The 15,693-nt window shown below is 39.3% G+C and overlaps 1 protein-coding gene across 1 annotated transcript in view; it reads left to right on the forward strand.

Moving 5' to 3' along the window:
• The window catches only part of reln (reelin), a 1,039,407-nt gene that overhangs the window by 690,915 nt on the left and 332,799 nt on the right, over window positions 1-15,693 (forward strand). The gene's annotated exons all lie outside the window — the stretch shown is intronic.

A 15,693-nucleotide genomic window follows, 5' to 3' on the forward strand; every position in this document is an offset into this window, starting at 1 on the left:
TCACTTCTAATATATTGGCAACAAATGAATTGTTAATACTCAGTCTTGGTACAGCAATATGCACACTTCAGACATAGGTTAATATTTCATGTAATGCGAGAAATCTAAATAAGCAAAATAATTTATGTTGATCTACTGCATATTATAGAATAGAAATGCAGAATAAAATGGGAACACATCGCATTTGTGTGAGTAGAGCAAACACACACACACAGATCAGCTATTACATTAACATCATGCTATTGTGTAGTTCCTCCTTGCACAGCCAAAACACCTCTGACTTGTTCAAATATTGACTCCACAAGATCTCCAATGTGTGCTGTGGTAACTGGTATCAAAATATTAGCAGTGGGTTCTTTGAGTCCTGTAAGTTGCAAGATGGAGCCTTGATGGAGTCATGAACAGACTTTAGCAAAGTTGTACAGTTTAATACCCACTGAAAGAAAGCAACTCCTGTGGTCTCAGTAGAACACCTAGCAGTGTTGGGTCTCTGGCTGAATGTGCCCCATTAATCAGACAGGAGTTGGACAACCTGGACAGGTTAAGTTCTCCAGTCTATTTTTGTACAGCACCGTTAAGCTAAACTCCCAACAGATCATCATGTAAAAGATTACACTAGCTACCTTAGACTCATAAAACATCCACAATATGGTATGGTAGCCATTGAAAGACCTAAGTATCCTCAGACAATACAGCAGCACTGGCCTTTCAATAACAGCTAAACAATGCTGTAATTATAAATAATAAAAAATAATAATAATAATGTAATCTATACACAATAAACTGACCAATTCATGGACTCCTATGTATTTGTACTCCAAAACTGTCACGGTATGTCAGGTTAGGCCCAGGGCTCGAGCCAGGTCATGACTACACAAGACTTATCGCCACATTCCATTCCACGGCTTTCGTTTTGCTGCCTCATACCGACACAAGCACACCTGCTCCATATTTCATTCATTACTTCACATAACTCGCTCACAAACAACCATTCCTTTGTCGAATTATTACGTGCTCAAACTATTGTACATCTATGCCAAGTTCCAAATATCTCTGGATATGTTTTTGCTTTTTGCGATTTGGATTATTCTCTACGCCAATGGATATACCGGCTTAGCTTCCATTTCTTGACCACGACTCTGCTTCAATCTCCAGAACAATTGCTACTCGGATTACAGGAGTGTGCTTCCTGATCCAAGTTTGATCACCAGCGATTCAATCCATTCTCACTCTATGAATTGGATACAGCATACGCTCAGCGCCTTTTGATCTCCGATCCCTCTGCATGCTGCTCTAAACCTGCATGTTGGATTCGGCACGCGTATTGCAGCCCAGATCTCCTCACACAACTGCTTTCTCCCTGCCTGTTGGGCACTGTACGCACCCTGCTTCTCTCATCCCCCAACTTCAATCTTCAGCTACGATCTATTTATACTGCTGCCCACCTCTTATTGCGCCCCATTTGCTGATTTTATGCTTAAGTTTCTCCATTTTCTTTATCTGGCATATTCCTCATGAAAATCAGTAAACTGAGTCTGATCTGTTATGTAGCAGGTGGATGGTGGTTGAGGTGCAGCCTGACATGTGAATTGTAATGGGTCAAGAAATGGCTTAACCAGTGATTAGTTCCTCAATAACTTTCATTACATTTGAGGTACTCTCTACTTGTAGTCGCATACTACTAAGTGTACTCTACACGAACTGTTCATGGTCAATAAAACAACTCAAATATACATCTACAATTCAAACTACAATAATATGCCTAAAATATACCACTTAAGTGATCAAACATGCAGTGAAGAAAGACTAAGGGCTCACCATCTCCCCGCAATTTCTATATTCTGAGACAAAGTAAAAATATAACAGTTATACAAAAAAATCCAATGTTCTTTCATACGTATCAAAATGTTTACACAAACAAAACAAAAACACAAAACAAATGACACAAAAACACACTACCAACTGGAACCCAACCAGCAACAGCATGCAAACTAAATTTGTAATAAATAAAATAGCTGTTTTTAAAATCTAATAAAAGTAGAAAACCAGCTGGTTCCAAACTTCAGCAAGCAAACACAGAAAAAACAGACAGAGCAACTAAACCCTGCCCTGGCTCCTGTGTATAAGTCGTCTTTAACTAGAGCTCCGAAGAAACGTTTACATTTAGGCATTTGCCAGATGCTCTTATCCAGAGCGACTTACTTTTTTTTTTTATCTCATTATACATCTGAGCAGTTGGGGGTTAAGGGTCTTGCTCAAGGGCCCAACAGTGGCAACTTGGTGGTTGTGGGGTTTGAACCTGGGATCTTCCGAACCGTAGTCCAATGCCTTATCCACTGAGCTACCCCTGGCGTATTTGCTTCGAACTCAGCGACCACCGCATAAATTGCTTCGGGAAGAGATGAGTCTGGATCTGGGACGCAAGTGGGGATTCGTGTTTAAATATTTAGACAGGGAGATGTTTTTTTACCAGCTGGAGAACAATGAAACATTTAACACGTTGGTTAAAAAAACAACAACAATCACATCGGATGACTGAGGCTTGACAGTTTTTACCAGAGTGAGAACCTAAATATCTGGGACGAAATTGAAGAAGGAGAAATTTGTCTCGATGAAACAACAACGGCAACAAAGACTGTGCTGCAAAACAAATCTAAGAAAAGACTATTAAGAATAAAATAAAAGCAGCACCTACAGGTAAATAGTTTTACCACGTGAGCTGGGGTTTGACCAGCGAGAACGAGCGAGAGAGATCGGTGACTGTGGAACGTTTCAACACAGAGTGTGGACGCCTGGATCAGAATGTATGAAGTTCACGGGGAGCGAATCACAGGACTTTTCCACAAGAGTCGTGATTGGAGGGATCAGTTTGTGACGAGACGCGCTCTCCTCTTACTCCGCCTCCTCTTCAGGCGGTTAGTTTAAATCCCTTTAGTTTACAGCATTGACACGTCTGTCAACTTCTATTATCAGAATTTACACTCAACAAAAATATAAACGCAACACCTTTGTTTTTGCTCCAATTTTTCATGAGATGGACTTAAAGATCTAAAATTCATTCCATACATTCATGAACATCACCTCATGTTTCAGCAAGATAATGCACGGCCCCATGTTGCAAGGATCTGTACACAGTTCTTGGAAGCTGAAAAAGGGCCAGTTCTTGCATGGCCAGCATACTCACCGGACATGTCACCCGTTGAGCATGTTTGGGATGTGCTTGACCGGCGTATACGACAGCGTGTACCAGTTCCCACTAATATCCAACAACTTCGCACAGCCATTGAAGAGGAGTGGACCAAGATTCCACAGGCCACAATTGACAATCTGATAAACTTTATGCAAAGAAGATGTGTTGCACTGCATGAGGCAAATGGTGGTCACACCAGATACTGACCGGTTCCCAGACCCCCAATAAAGCAAAAAACTGCACATTCCAGGGTGGCCTTTTATTGTGGGCAGTATAAGGTACACCTGTGCACTACTCATGATGTCAGATCAGCATCTTGATGTGGCACACCTGTGAGGTGGGATGGATTATCTCAGCAAAGCAGAAGTGCTTACTATTACACATTTAGACTGATTTGTGAACAATGTTTGAGAGAAATGGTAACATTGTGTATCTGAAATAAATTTTAGATCTTTAAGTCCATCTCATTAAAAATCCGAGCAGAAACAAAGGTGTTGCGTTTATATTTTTGTTGTAGCGCAGACGATCCTAGTTAGAAACATCATGCGTGTCTATGGGGTATTACATACAAATTTTTCCAAGATCACTTTGAAGAAGTGTGGAAAAGACTATGGACTGATCGGTTTATTCCGTCAAATCTGCTCTTTTTGGAAGCGAACAGCCTATCATCACCAAGTCTATCATCACCAAGTCTAAACTGCGCAGGGTGACAGAGCCCTTTCTACACGAGTTGAGATCCACCCCTGACATCGAAGAGACACTTTTAGAAATACAGAAAGCGTTATCCGGAGAGGACGAGTCTGCGCCTAAGAACATAAGCCTCGAAAAAGTTGTGAACTTTTGGTACAGGAACGACGTCTGATGAAGAAGAAAATGGGTAACTGTTTGAGAAAATGGAGCTTATATACGCACGAGTATCTGGTGATCAGTGAAATGCAGAGACTGGTGGTTAAAGTAATCGAAAACAGAGTCGACCATGCTTTAAAGTTTAAATCCTGTTTCAACTGTTTACCTGATGAGGTAAAGAGATTTAAAGAGATATATTATTATTAGATCTGTAACTGGCTCTACACCCTGGGAAGAGCTTGTGCAAGCAATATTACACGTAAACAAGAATTCCCGAGTCATTACCTTTGGTAAGATTGTTGATGTTTTGACTTTATGCATTGATTGTTGACTTTATGCATTGTTTGTTAATATTATGGTTATTTTTATAAAAAAAAAAAAATATTCCGTAAATATTGTTAACGATTTGCGGAAAATTCATGATGTTTTATATATAAATGGCAATTTATTTCTTACACAAGCTTTGAAAGTGACCAAACGCGGTTAATATTATTAAGTGATTGTTCCTTTTTTTCTTGTATGATGTTTAAAAAAAAGCTGTTGAAATGAAGGATATTCTTTTTTTTTAATCCTCAACATCAAGTCTCATGTAAACAAGCACCCTAAATGTAAACACACACTTCCTAAACAAGGGACAAGCATAAAAGGGTCATAAAACAGACACTTCCTTAATTTAGCACTTCACAGTCACAAGACCATTGGGTCATAAAACACTTTTCAGCAATAAGCCTAACAGATCATAAAACTCACACACACTTTAAATTAAAAGAGTATTGTGAAGTAAATCACATACACAGAGTGAGTCTTAACCATAAACGCCCCCCCTTCCTTCGCTGTATTACTTGGGGTGTGACAGGAAAAAGATGCTGCTTTAAGCCATGATGTTGTCCCGGGGTTTTGTGATGAGCGGAGCTACGGGTGTAGCGAAACTCTGGTATCCACTGGTCCTTATACTGCTATTGTTGGGCATCTGGCAGGTTTTACATGACTGGATAAAGAGCCACACATCCTTGCGCACGGAGGATGTCATCTAGCAGCCACAACAAGGTTTTCAGCCTCCCCCCGTTTTTGCCTGAGGGATAGTCATGGTAATAGCGCATGACCTGTGGGGTTAAGGATTGCGGGAACACTAGTTGGAGCCTTTCTCTTTGCTTCCCAGGAACTCTACTATATAGCGCGCCCTAATGGAGTTCAAAGGAGCTCCTTTAGCTTGGCATTTTCCCCGGATACAGCCCGCAGCCAGTTAAGCTATTTGGCTGTCATCCTGCTAGCCTCACAATATCTTCCCCAGGTCACTGGGGAGGCCAGTGGGAAACATGATAAGTGTTGGTGAATCAGTCTTTGGTGGTAGCGCATAGTAGAAATGATAGGCTGTTAAATGGGGCTGTGCGTCAGGAAGTTCAGCCAGGTGGGGTGTCGAAATCCGTGGCTTTCTTTCCCTCCTCCTTCAGCTTCTGCCAGTCATTCTTGTCTGCTAGGCAGTTTTTTTCCATGCTGGGTGTGATGGTATAAGGGTGCAGGCCCGTGGTTGGCAAAGAGTAGGACAGCTAGTGAGGCCCAGATTGTTAATTTGCTTCTCCCACATTGCGTCTCACCGCAGAAAATAGTCCTTAATTGATCTCTCCAGTTTTTCCAGGGCCACTTGAATGTAATTCTCCAACCCTGCTAAGCTAGCGTCCACTGACTGCCGAAAAATAATTTTCCTATTTATTGTACTGTTTGTGGATTCTTTAAAAGCTAGCTCTAATGTATCAACTTTTTCCGAGAGGACCAATAAATCTACTTTACAGCTATTCACCTCCTTTTGCAAAGGTTGCACCACAGCCATATCAGTCACACAATTAACACAGTCATCGTCAGTCTGTTTACTAGATACATTCAATGAACTTAAATAGGGTATTAAAGGCTACTACTAAATCTACAGCATCCTTAGTTGCCCTTACATATTCTAGCCTGCCTGAATATTAATAAGTCATATTAATCATATTAGCATCAACATTTATCTTGCTCATAAGCATCAAAACACCCGCGACACACAAACAAAAGATCCTCACATGGGGCACCACTATGTAACGCTCGGCTAAATTTATAATAACCGAAACGCCACAAAAAAGAGAGATCTTTATCTTTGTGTTCAATTGACTTAAAATTCAATAACCAAGAATGATGCTACAATGACTAATTAGAAAAAATGATAGTGTGTTATACAAAAACTAAACAAAAAGGTGCACCAAATAAGAAAAACAACAAAGAAAATAATATTTACAAAATATATACAACTGAATGCTGTGTGGGTGTGAGTGTATTGAATGTCCAAAGTCCAGGTTATTGTTAGGGTATGCGAGAGAGATGAATCAGTCTTACCGGAAATGATGGAATAATCCCGGGAGGCTGATGACGGAGTAAGAGAACTGTGGCGAAGTAGTCTAGTCTGTGATTTTCCGGATGGCAGGAAAATCCTGCAAGAATCAGTCTCCATTTGTCTCTTTGTAAGCTCCGCAATAGTAAAAATGAAAACCGTGCGCTGTATCTCCATACTCTCTTCCCGAGTTTACTCCCAGGCAAGCTTTATATCTGGGTCAAGGGACCACTTGCGTCCCCATCTTCCCATGCTGCCTGGCTGATGACTCTTGCGAGAGCTTAAGTGGGATACAATATACACAAATACACTCGGGCAAATAAAATCAGCTCGGGTACAATTAATAAGGCACTGCAGCTTCTTTATTTTTAAATAAAAATAAACTTCCACCTATTTATAAAATTGCCCCTTATGTGGCGGTGCTATATTTTTTTAGCCCTAAAAACACTTAGATACATTGACGTGTTGCAAGATTTAATCAAAATTTATAATACCTACCATTCTATTATAAAAATGACCCCTATGCAAGTTACTTGCGAAAACACTTTTTTTTTTTTGCGAAAACACAGTTTTTCAAAACCTCTACGGTACATTCCCGTTTTTACAGATGAAATATGTGCAGTAACCGACTGCATATCACGTTTCCCTCCCATGTATAATTTAAATGATTATGACTGTAAAAGTTTTTCAGATAGAAGGAATTCTGGGAGAATGTATGATAAGGGAGCCGAAACGTTATTTAGTAAAATGGCGAAACTGGCCTGAGAAATTTAACAGTTATGTTAAAGCCAGCGATTTAATCAGTGTATTAAAAAAATCAAACTCGAGGATGCGGTAACATTTGCACAATGGAACCCTTCATCATAGAGGCTTTCTACATCACCTTATCCTCGAACACCAGCTACGACGTGTTTAAGAATAATACAAGCTCAAGTTTCTGTGTAGACCTGGCCAAGCATATCGTTCTAGATGGTATGTTGGAAGTGGCGCTAACCGATGTATCATAATCGCATTCGTGTCATAACCTACCAAGAAAGGGAGCTGAATTTGGGATAGACAACTGGGAACACAGAGTTCGCGACGGTGTCAACAAGATGGATTTAAGCGCCTTTACCCCACATAGAGTAAAATTAAAATATGGCGTTTATGAAGATAAAGATCACCTCATGAGAACTCTGAAAGGAGATTTTAGACAAATAGGATTCGACTTTGGGTTGAGCTTTAACAGATACCTACAGAGTATTCAATGGATGGGAAGCGGTCGCTATCAACTGAATTTTACAGCACCTTTGTGCTTCATGTTAAGTGTAAAGCCTGGTAAGTGGTTTACGACAGGCCCCGGACCAAAAATATGCCCATTCTCCGCCGACATGAAAGCAGGATTTTATCAGCTTTATTTCTAGTTTAAGTTCAAGTAGGCTTTATTGTCACTTCAACTACAGTTAGTACACAGTAAAATGAAACAAGGTTTCTCCAGGACCATTTATGCAACATAAATTTACAACATAAATTAACAGAAATAAATAAAAACTAGCTAACTAAGAGGCCTAGTTAGCTGGCTAGAGGAGACAGATTGACCTGACAACATAAACTAACAAAAAATATGTTGTAAATTAATGTTGTTAAATATCGACATTATCACCCCGCATATTGTAGGTGATGCATACGCGCCTCTGCTGCATGCAGTTAAAATTAGGGAGAAATATGGAGATGTTATCACTCGCTCATACCACACTCCCCATTACGTACCAGTGGCTAAGAATTATATTGAAAACATACACGTGGAGATTAAATCTGATCAGAATAAACAGGTAGTCTTTACCTATGGTAAGACGAAACTCTCACTCCATTTTAGACCAGTTAAAACATCATTATGGCCTTGTTGACTTACTGAGCGGACCCGAGGCGTTTTTGTGACTTACAAGAACCAGGTGGGCGGTTTACTGGGTTTCAGTGGCGCCCCGGTTATGTATGGACGAGGAGTCGGATTGTTTTTTTCGAGACCGTTTTGTTTTATAATACCTTTGGTAAAAAAGGGTTTCAACATTGCTAAGCCTTATCTAACAACTGCTGCTAAGGGCATCGCTTCGGACATGATCAACAGAGCAATCAGGAAAACAGGCGACGGCTTGGGAGGTTAGGAATCTCAAAGAACCATAAAAACCCGGCCGGTCAATGTGTATTGAAGTCTAAAAAAGAAGAGCATCTAAAAAGAGATAATCAGTTGGTGAAAGTAGATCTGTAGGAAGGAGGTCGATGGTGAGGTCTCGTGACATATTTTAAAGTTGACTAAAAAAAAATAAATCAGACGTGGCTCTTTTACACGAGAAATCAGTCAAATGCGTCATGACTAAGCTCGATTTATTTTTGACCCCTATAACACAGCTCTCTATCGAAGATAACCGATAGAGGTCCAATCAAGTTCAAAATAAACGGTAGTAGACACCATTATGTAGACCATTCTGAAACATTATTTTTAAAATGAAAAAATACTAATTCTGACGGATCTGATATTTTGCCTGACGCACCCGTGGGTTAAGTGAATTACCCTTTAAACACAATTTTTTTTACAATGAGATGTTACATTGGGCAAGCGATTAATTTGTCAAGCCAGCGCCACACATCCTTTTAGAGCTATGATAGAGACCTTACTCTGAAAAAGTCAATTCAGTGCCGGTTTGTTTTACAAAAACGCAGCAGGAGCCATGGATTCTGTGGTGGTGGTAAACGGCCCTAATCGAGGCCTGGTTCAGAGGGCTCGATTCAGTCAAGAATCAAGGGAAATTCATCTGCTAGGCGCTTTTCACACGAACATTTCTTCAATGAAAGGCTCCTAATAAACGGTGTCGATTTGTGAATTAGCCTGGTTCGTGCGAATCATAATTTTGTCTTATGCATCTGAGTAATCGTGATTATAATCTAAAAATACTAGGAGCATCTCTCTTTGTTAAAAAGGTCTCAGTCGCCACAGCAGTGTGTCTAGGTCATGATCCTATTTCACGTATAAACGTGAAAACTTACTCTATTCCAGAGAATTCTTGCGTATGTAATCACAAGAATCTGTTTCTGGGGGCTATGCCTAAATACGTGGTGTTGGCTATGGTAAATCACAAAATGTGACCTTTCACCATTTAACTTCATACACAACGACGTTGAATTTTTGCCATTGAGCCAGGACTGTAGACAGATACCCGCCTAAGCATTTCAACCTCAATTTAAAAATAGGTTAGCCGTCAGAGAGTTTTACAGCATATTTACAGCTACAGGGAGACATCTGAAAGATCTACCACTAGCCATCGACAGACAGGATTTCCACAAGGGGGAATGCTTTATTTGTTTTTAATCTTAGCCCCTTTGAAGACATGGAGGCTGTGTCTCCTATATCCACTGGATCTTTAAGGCTGGAGTTACGTTTTCGCACCCCACTACCCCACACAACTATGCTGATAGCGTATGTCTGCTGCAATTCAATTCTCAAAATAAACTCTAAAAGAAAACACCCTACTCGACTATTACTAAATTTTATCTGACAGATGACAAATGAATAATCACCAGCTGCAAAATCTTCATCTAGTGAGAGATGCGTTCAGCTGTGTTTATGCCTCTGACTTTCTGTATTATCCAAAAACAATCCTGGATTTTCTGGAAAATCAGAGAGGGGTGAAAAACATTTTTCTACCATAACAGACAGTTGCAGAGCCCCTTGTCGGCAGTCTGCGGTAAACATTGTATTATTTGTGTCACAAGGGATGCGGGGTGGCGTATGAAGACGTGTTATCTTTGTACGGAGATGATGTGTAAAGGTAGGAGAAACCCGTCTGTTTAAAGAATTTTTCTTTTTTTTTTTATACAGACGTCTTCTTGTCAGCGATCAGTCTAATGTGCTTCTTCTACTGCTGTCTGGACACAGAAATATCTTTTATTACTTAAAAGTAATCTCGCACAGAGCGCTAATGATGTCCGCAGAGCACATTTTTAATATAGCTTTATAGAGAGATGAAGACTACAGATCTGATCAACGGCATGTTTCTTTTCATATGTGCAGACATTTTTTGTTTGTTTGTTTAAATTATTACTTTTTCTTGAGTATATACACAAGCCATCTCTGTAGGTAGTAGACTGGCTCTTAGTCTGAAACGGTTTGAACAGGAGGTTGTCAAGTCTAGTAATAAATAGCTATGGGGTTTATTTGTAGTGTCTTCATAACTCTCCAAACAAAAGCCTCTCTGCCTCTGGAATATCTGAATATCTGAATATCTAATATTTGCTAATATAGACATTTGCAGCTTGCCACGTTTTTTTTTTAAACAAAATCAGTGCAGTTTAAGTTCAGGGTTCTACTGTATTTGCAGTATTATATTCTATTTGTATTTGTGAAAAATGTTCTGAGTCAGAAATATAACAGACATATTTCTGTAAAGCGATACTGGGTAAAAACATTTTATAACTTCAGGATGATCAAAGGCTTCCAAAACGAAATTGTCCAAAATAACCAAATAATTTTTATTCTTAGGAGAAATAGTTTAATCATCACAAAAATTATGCAATCCTTCCAAAAATTGTATCCATTTATTTAAAATATTTTGCATTATACTGTACAGTGGTTAAAAAGGTGTACATCAATAAAATATGATCAGGCTGTATATCCATAATATGTTTACTATTTTCCAACATGTTCTTTACAAAGAAAGTTGTCCCTAATCCACTGGGTCCCACAACCAGACACAAAATTTATCATTTTAGTCTAGGGTCAAAAGGCATTTCCTCCGCAGCCTCGAGGTGTGACAAATATTTTATAATTTTTTTTTATTTAGTAACCAAAAGGTAAGCTCCCACCCCCAGCCAGGACTTGCTTCTTGTTAAAAACAACGCAAAACTTTTTTTCAATTGAGGAGTTTAAGCGAAGACCATTCTCACAAACAATGGTGTGTTGCATCATCGTGAGAAAACTCCCGTGTGAACCGCTGATATAATGTGATCCTCTTAACATGCAGCACTACTTTAGACGCTCTAGTCTGACAGGCGTAACTTTTAGGACCAGCTGAAACTAATTCTTTTATCGTATCACTGTCCAATTTGTTTGTTAGCTGACCTAAATAATTCCCATGTTGTAAAGGCTGCACCTCTTGTAAAAACATGTATTGCTTCCCCTAACGAAACATCACTCGCTGTGCTGCCATTGCAACATTGCAACGTTTTCGTTTAGAAAGCTAAAGTAGTTAACATTGTAATTGCCTAAAAACATGTAATTAAAAAAGATTATAGGCTCACTCATGAGTCCTATCCCAGAATCTGTTCAGACACTTGTCTTTTAGCAGGGTTAAATGCGATTTTGGAGACGTCTAACAGAATGCCCTGATTAGTGTTATACTCGGCTATGTAACGCTGTTTACTCTCCTCGTCCATCATTATACAATGCATCGCGGAGGGAAAGCGGCTGAGGAGGATTATAGATTTTAAGAAAACTCTGCAAACCGTAATAGTTCTGTTTCATCCCATCCCACGTATGCTCTGTTATAGCTACGACTTTCACCTCGTGCATATGTTGTAAGCGCCGCAGCTTCTCCTTACTTTCCTCGTTCATGCATTCATATATTTTATCCGTTAAAGGATTAACGTCTTGAGGAAAAAAAGCATTGTGTACACCTGTGATAAAAAGACCCCTGGAACTCGTACACTGTTTTCACCCCGTTTACCATGGCATAGCCATCTACATAATACCGTCCAAACTGCTTTTCACTTCTTTTCACTGCTTTTCACTTCTTTACTCAGCAAGTGTTGAGTAAAGATGTTCTCGCTGAACATGAGCCATTCTAGCCATTAAATACCAGCGTTCAAATATATTTTACACTGTTTCCTATAATCGCCGGGCGCCGGTATAGCGATAGTGCGTTCTTCTAAAAAAATAAGTACGAAAAACAGCCATACAGGCCAAGCAATGGTGTCTAATTTAACACCATTTAACGCCTGCTTCTCCAATATACTTTTTTCTAAACATAGAGCATATTCGTATCATTTTTGCAATAACACCTGGCTTCCTTCTGAAAATTATATGTCCCCTTACACACATTATGGTCACCACCCATCTTGAAAAGTTTTCCCCCTCACATATACTAATGTGCCACAAACAGGAAGTTAATATCACCAACCATTTCCATTTTATTAAGGTGTATCCATATAAATGGCCCACCCTGTATATTCCGACTCGTGCTGGCTGCAGCCCGAATTTAAACACGCATTACAATGACCTTTATACATATGTGACAAAGCATTTTTGTAGCCCTTGTAGCAGAATTCGCATACCGTGCAGACACCTAGAAAAGCTGTGACATTTTTTAAAACCGTAGTAATGGTTCTGAAAGAGGAAAAAAAAACTCCACATGGTGGATTTTCGAGGAGAAGTATTTTGGAAATTAGCCAGGGTTTTTCTCTCCTCGGTCCTGTAAAACATTACAATTTTACAATCCAACACACATTCGAATTTATGGATGTCTGTAAACGCTACAGGGGTATGCTCAGACAATCCCGCTTTTATCTGAATCTTCTGACCGATCGTTTCAGCTGCGTCATCTGTAATTTCAGGATGAAACAAATGAGCTAGACTGATGGCAAAGCATAACTGATTGGTTGGATTCTATTCTGGACTATGTAAAGAAATCTCTTCATTTTAGGGATTTCATAGTTCAATGTTTTTTTTAACAGGTTTTTTTAACAACCTCTTCCTACCACCACCTCGTTGATTTCTAACAATCTAAACAACAAGCTCAAGGATATTATCACAAAATACAGACATGTTAGACTGAATGAGATGGTCTAGAATTCTGAAAAACTGAAAGATCGGCTCCTTCGGAGACCTGTAGTGTAAAAGAAAGACCTCTTAGTCGCCTCTTAATTCTAGTTGTATCACGTCCCCCTCTTAAGCGTATAAAAGTGCTTTAGTGATTATATCATACATGCTACCCATCACGTTCCCGTAAAAAGAGCCGTAATCTGCTACCTTACTCTGCGGTATATTTAATAACTGTCTTATTTGTATATTATTAAGTCGGGACCTCGTCACCACCTGGGGCTCGTTAGAGGTCATTTCCGCAGGGGGATTATCCATCGTGTGTGTTAAAGAAAAGTCGTTCAGCCCAAATCCTTAAAAAAAAACTTACCGTAATTTGCTGATGAGAATAAAGAGGATGACAAAGTTCTCAGACGACGAAAAGTACATCGGGATCTTTCACCTTAACCTCTCTTGTTCACGTCGAGCTTAAAAAGAAAGTACACCCAGTCGCTCAGGTTGTTCCGACAAGGTGTAGCTTTTAGGCTGGTTTAAAGTTTGTTTAGAGGCTTCTGATCGGCCTGCTGTGGTCACCTCCAAGGGCTTATGGCCGTTAAAACTAGAAGCGCTGAGCAATGGTCATTTGACCGCAATAAGGATAAAAAAAAAATACGCTCCACTTCACACTCTATCAAATTCTGGGACCCTCCTTTCATGACTTTTTCTAGATCTGTAGGCTAAATCACCCTGTATGCTTACATGTTTAAAATCGCACCAGTAAAAGCCAGTATAAAGCCATTTTGCTTTTATTTACGTGAAATTGCTGACAGCTGCGCCGTTGCCGTTTCCTGCCTTTTCCAAACTGCGATTCTCATTTCTCTCAGCAGATGGCGCAAGAGATCGTACCAACTATCTATGCATCATTCAGTGCATATATGTAACTATATTAGGTTTTATTCCATATATGCAGTTTATATATATATATATATATATATACACAGATGTCGCCATTAAAACTGCGCGTTTTCCCGCGAGATGCCACAATTTTGCGATTTCATAATGAACGTGTTCATATGTGCTTCGTGTTATTTTCATAATGATCAAACGAGATGCCCAAATTTGTGCTTTAAAAGTTTTTTACATAGTTGTTGTGATGTCTTAACAGGGACAAAATAAAGACATCGCAATGCGATGTCTTTATTTCAATTATATTGAAATTATAATTAAATTTCCTGATAGTAGGCTATCTGATAGTGTTAACTATGCGAATGTCCGGATTCGTGAATATGCCAACATATCTTATTTAAAACGTTAAATATTGGCAGGGGTTAAGGGCTCTGTGTGCTCGGGTTAAAGCACACAGAGCCCAAACTCTCTCTTGCTATAAATCCTTGGTAAGGGCATACAGTAAGCCCCGAGAACATCTTTAGTTTTTTGTTTTAGTTTTCAGGTTATTTTTATTTTCATATTTTAAGGGGGGGTGGGGGGGCGGGGGGGGTGCGGAGAGTTTGTGTGTGTCTCATATACAATGTATGTGCTTCATATTATTTTCATAAGAATGAAATGAGATGCCCACATTCGTGTTTTGAAATTCATAGTAAGTCTCTTGTATAGTTTTTGTAATGTCTTAACAGACAAAATTAATTAAAGACGCAGCAATGCCTCGGTTTAAAAGGTCTTAAATTAATTTAATTTCCTGATATTAGGCTACCTTATAATCTAATAGTGTTAACTATGCGAATGTCCTGATTCGTGAATATGCCAACATATCTTACCCTAGGGGTTTAAAACTAGAATAGGCCTATATAGAAATAAAATGTTTAATAGTACAAATGCAATTCATGATAACACAGAGAGTTACTGTTGATAAGTGTATGTCAAAGTATTTGTGGACATGTAATTAGGAGAAAAATCTCATTTAAGAATGTCTTGAAACATAATGCAGTAACTCTATAAACCCGCAATCTTATTAACGTTGATTATCGCCAGCCGGCATGAATAGGCGGCTCCGTCCCTTTGCCGCCTATTCAGGGAGCCTACGGAGTTAGCGAGTAGCGATAGTAGATTTGGGCGCACACCCATTACAGGCGCATGTCGTCACAGAAAGTAAAGTTGAGGATCACGATGCTCAACATCCCGGAGCCCAAACCCCATTTAAATTAAATTAACAAATGTTGTAAGTAAATAACAATAGCCCACGTTTAGAAAAGCATTTTTATTTAGATTATAAAAAAAATAATCCTGCATGTGTTTAAGGTGTTCCAGCTGCCACTGTTTTGGTGGCTCTGTCAGAGTCAATCATTCTGTAACAAACCTGTAAATTTTCATGTAAAACAGGTACATCTGTATGAATAAATTGATATGATGGGCTATTGATCAGTGAGTTATGTAAACGACTCAGTTCGGATGTAAGTAAATGGAAAGAAAGTAAATGGCTGCGCTATTTTGGGGAGGGACGTGCTGATGACGATTTGGTTTGCGGTGTGTGTGTGTGTGTGTGAGAGAGAGAGACAGAGAGGTGTCAAGAGGTCT

This window comes from Clarias gariepinus, chromosome 7 (genome assembly GCF_024256425.1).
Source record: "Clarias gariepinus isolate MV-2021 ecotype Netherlands chromosome 7, CGAR_prim_01v2, whole genome shotgun sequence".
NCBI lineage: Eukaryota > Metazoa > Chordata > Actinopteri > Siluriformes > Clariidae > Clarias > Clarias gariepinus.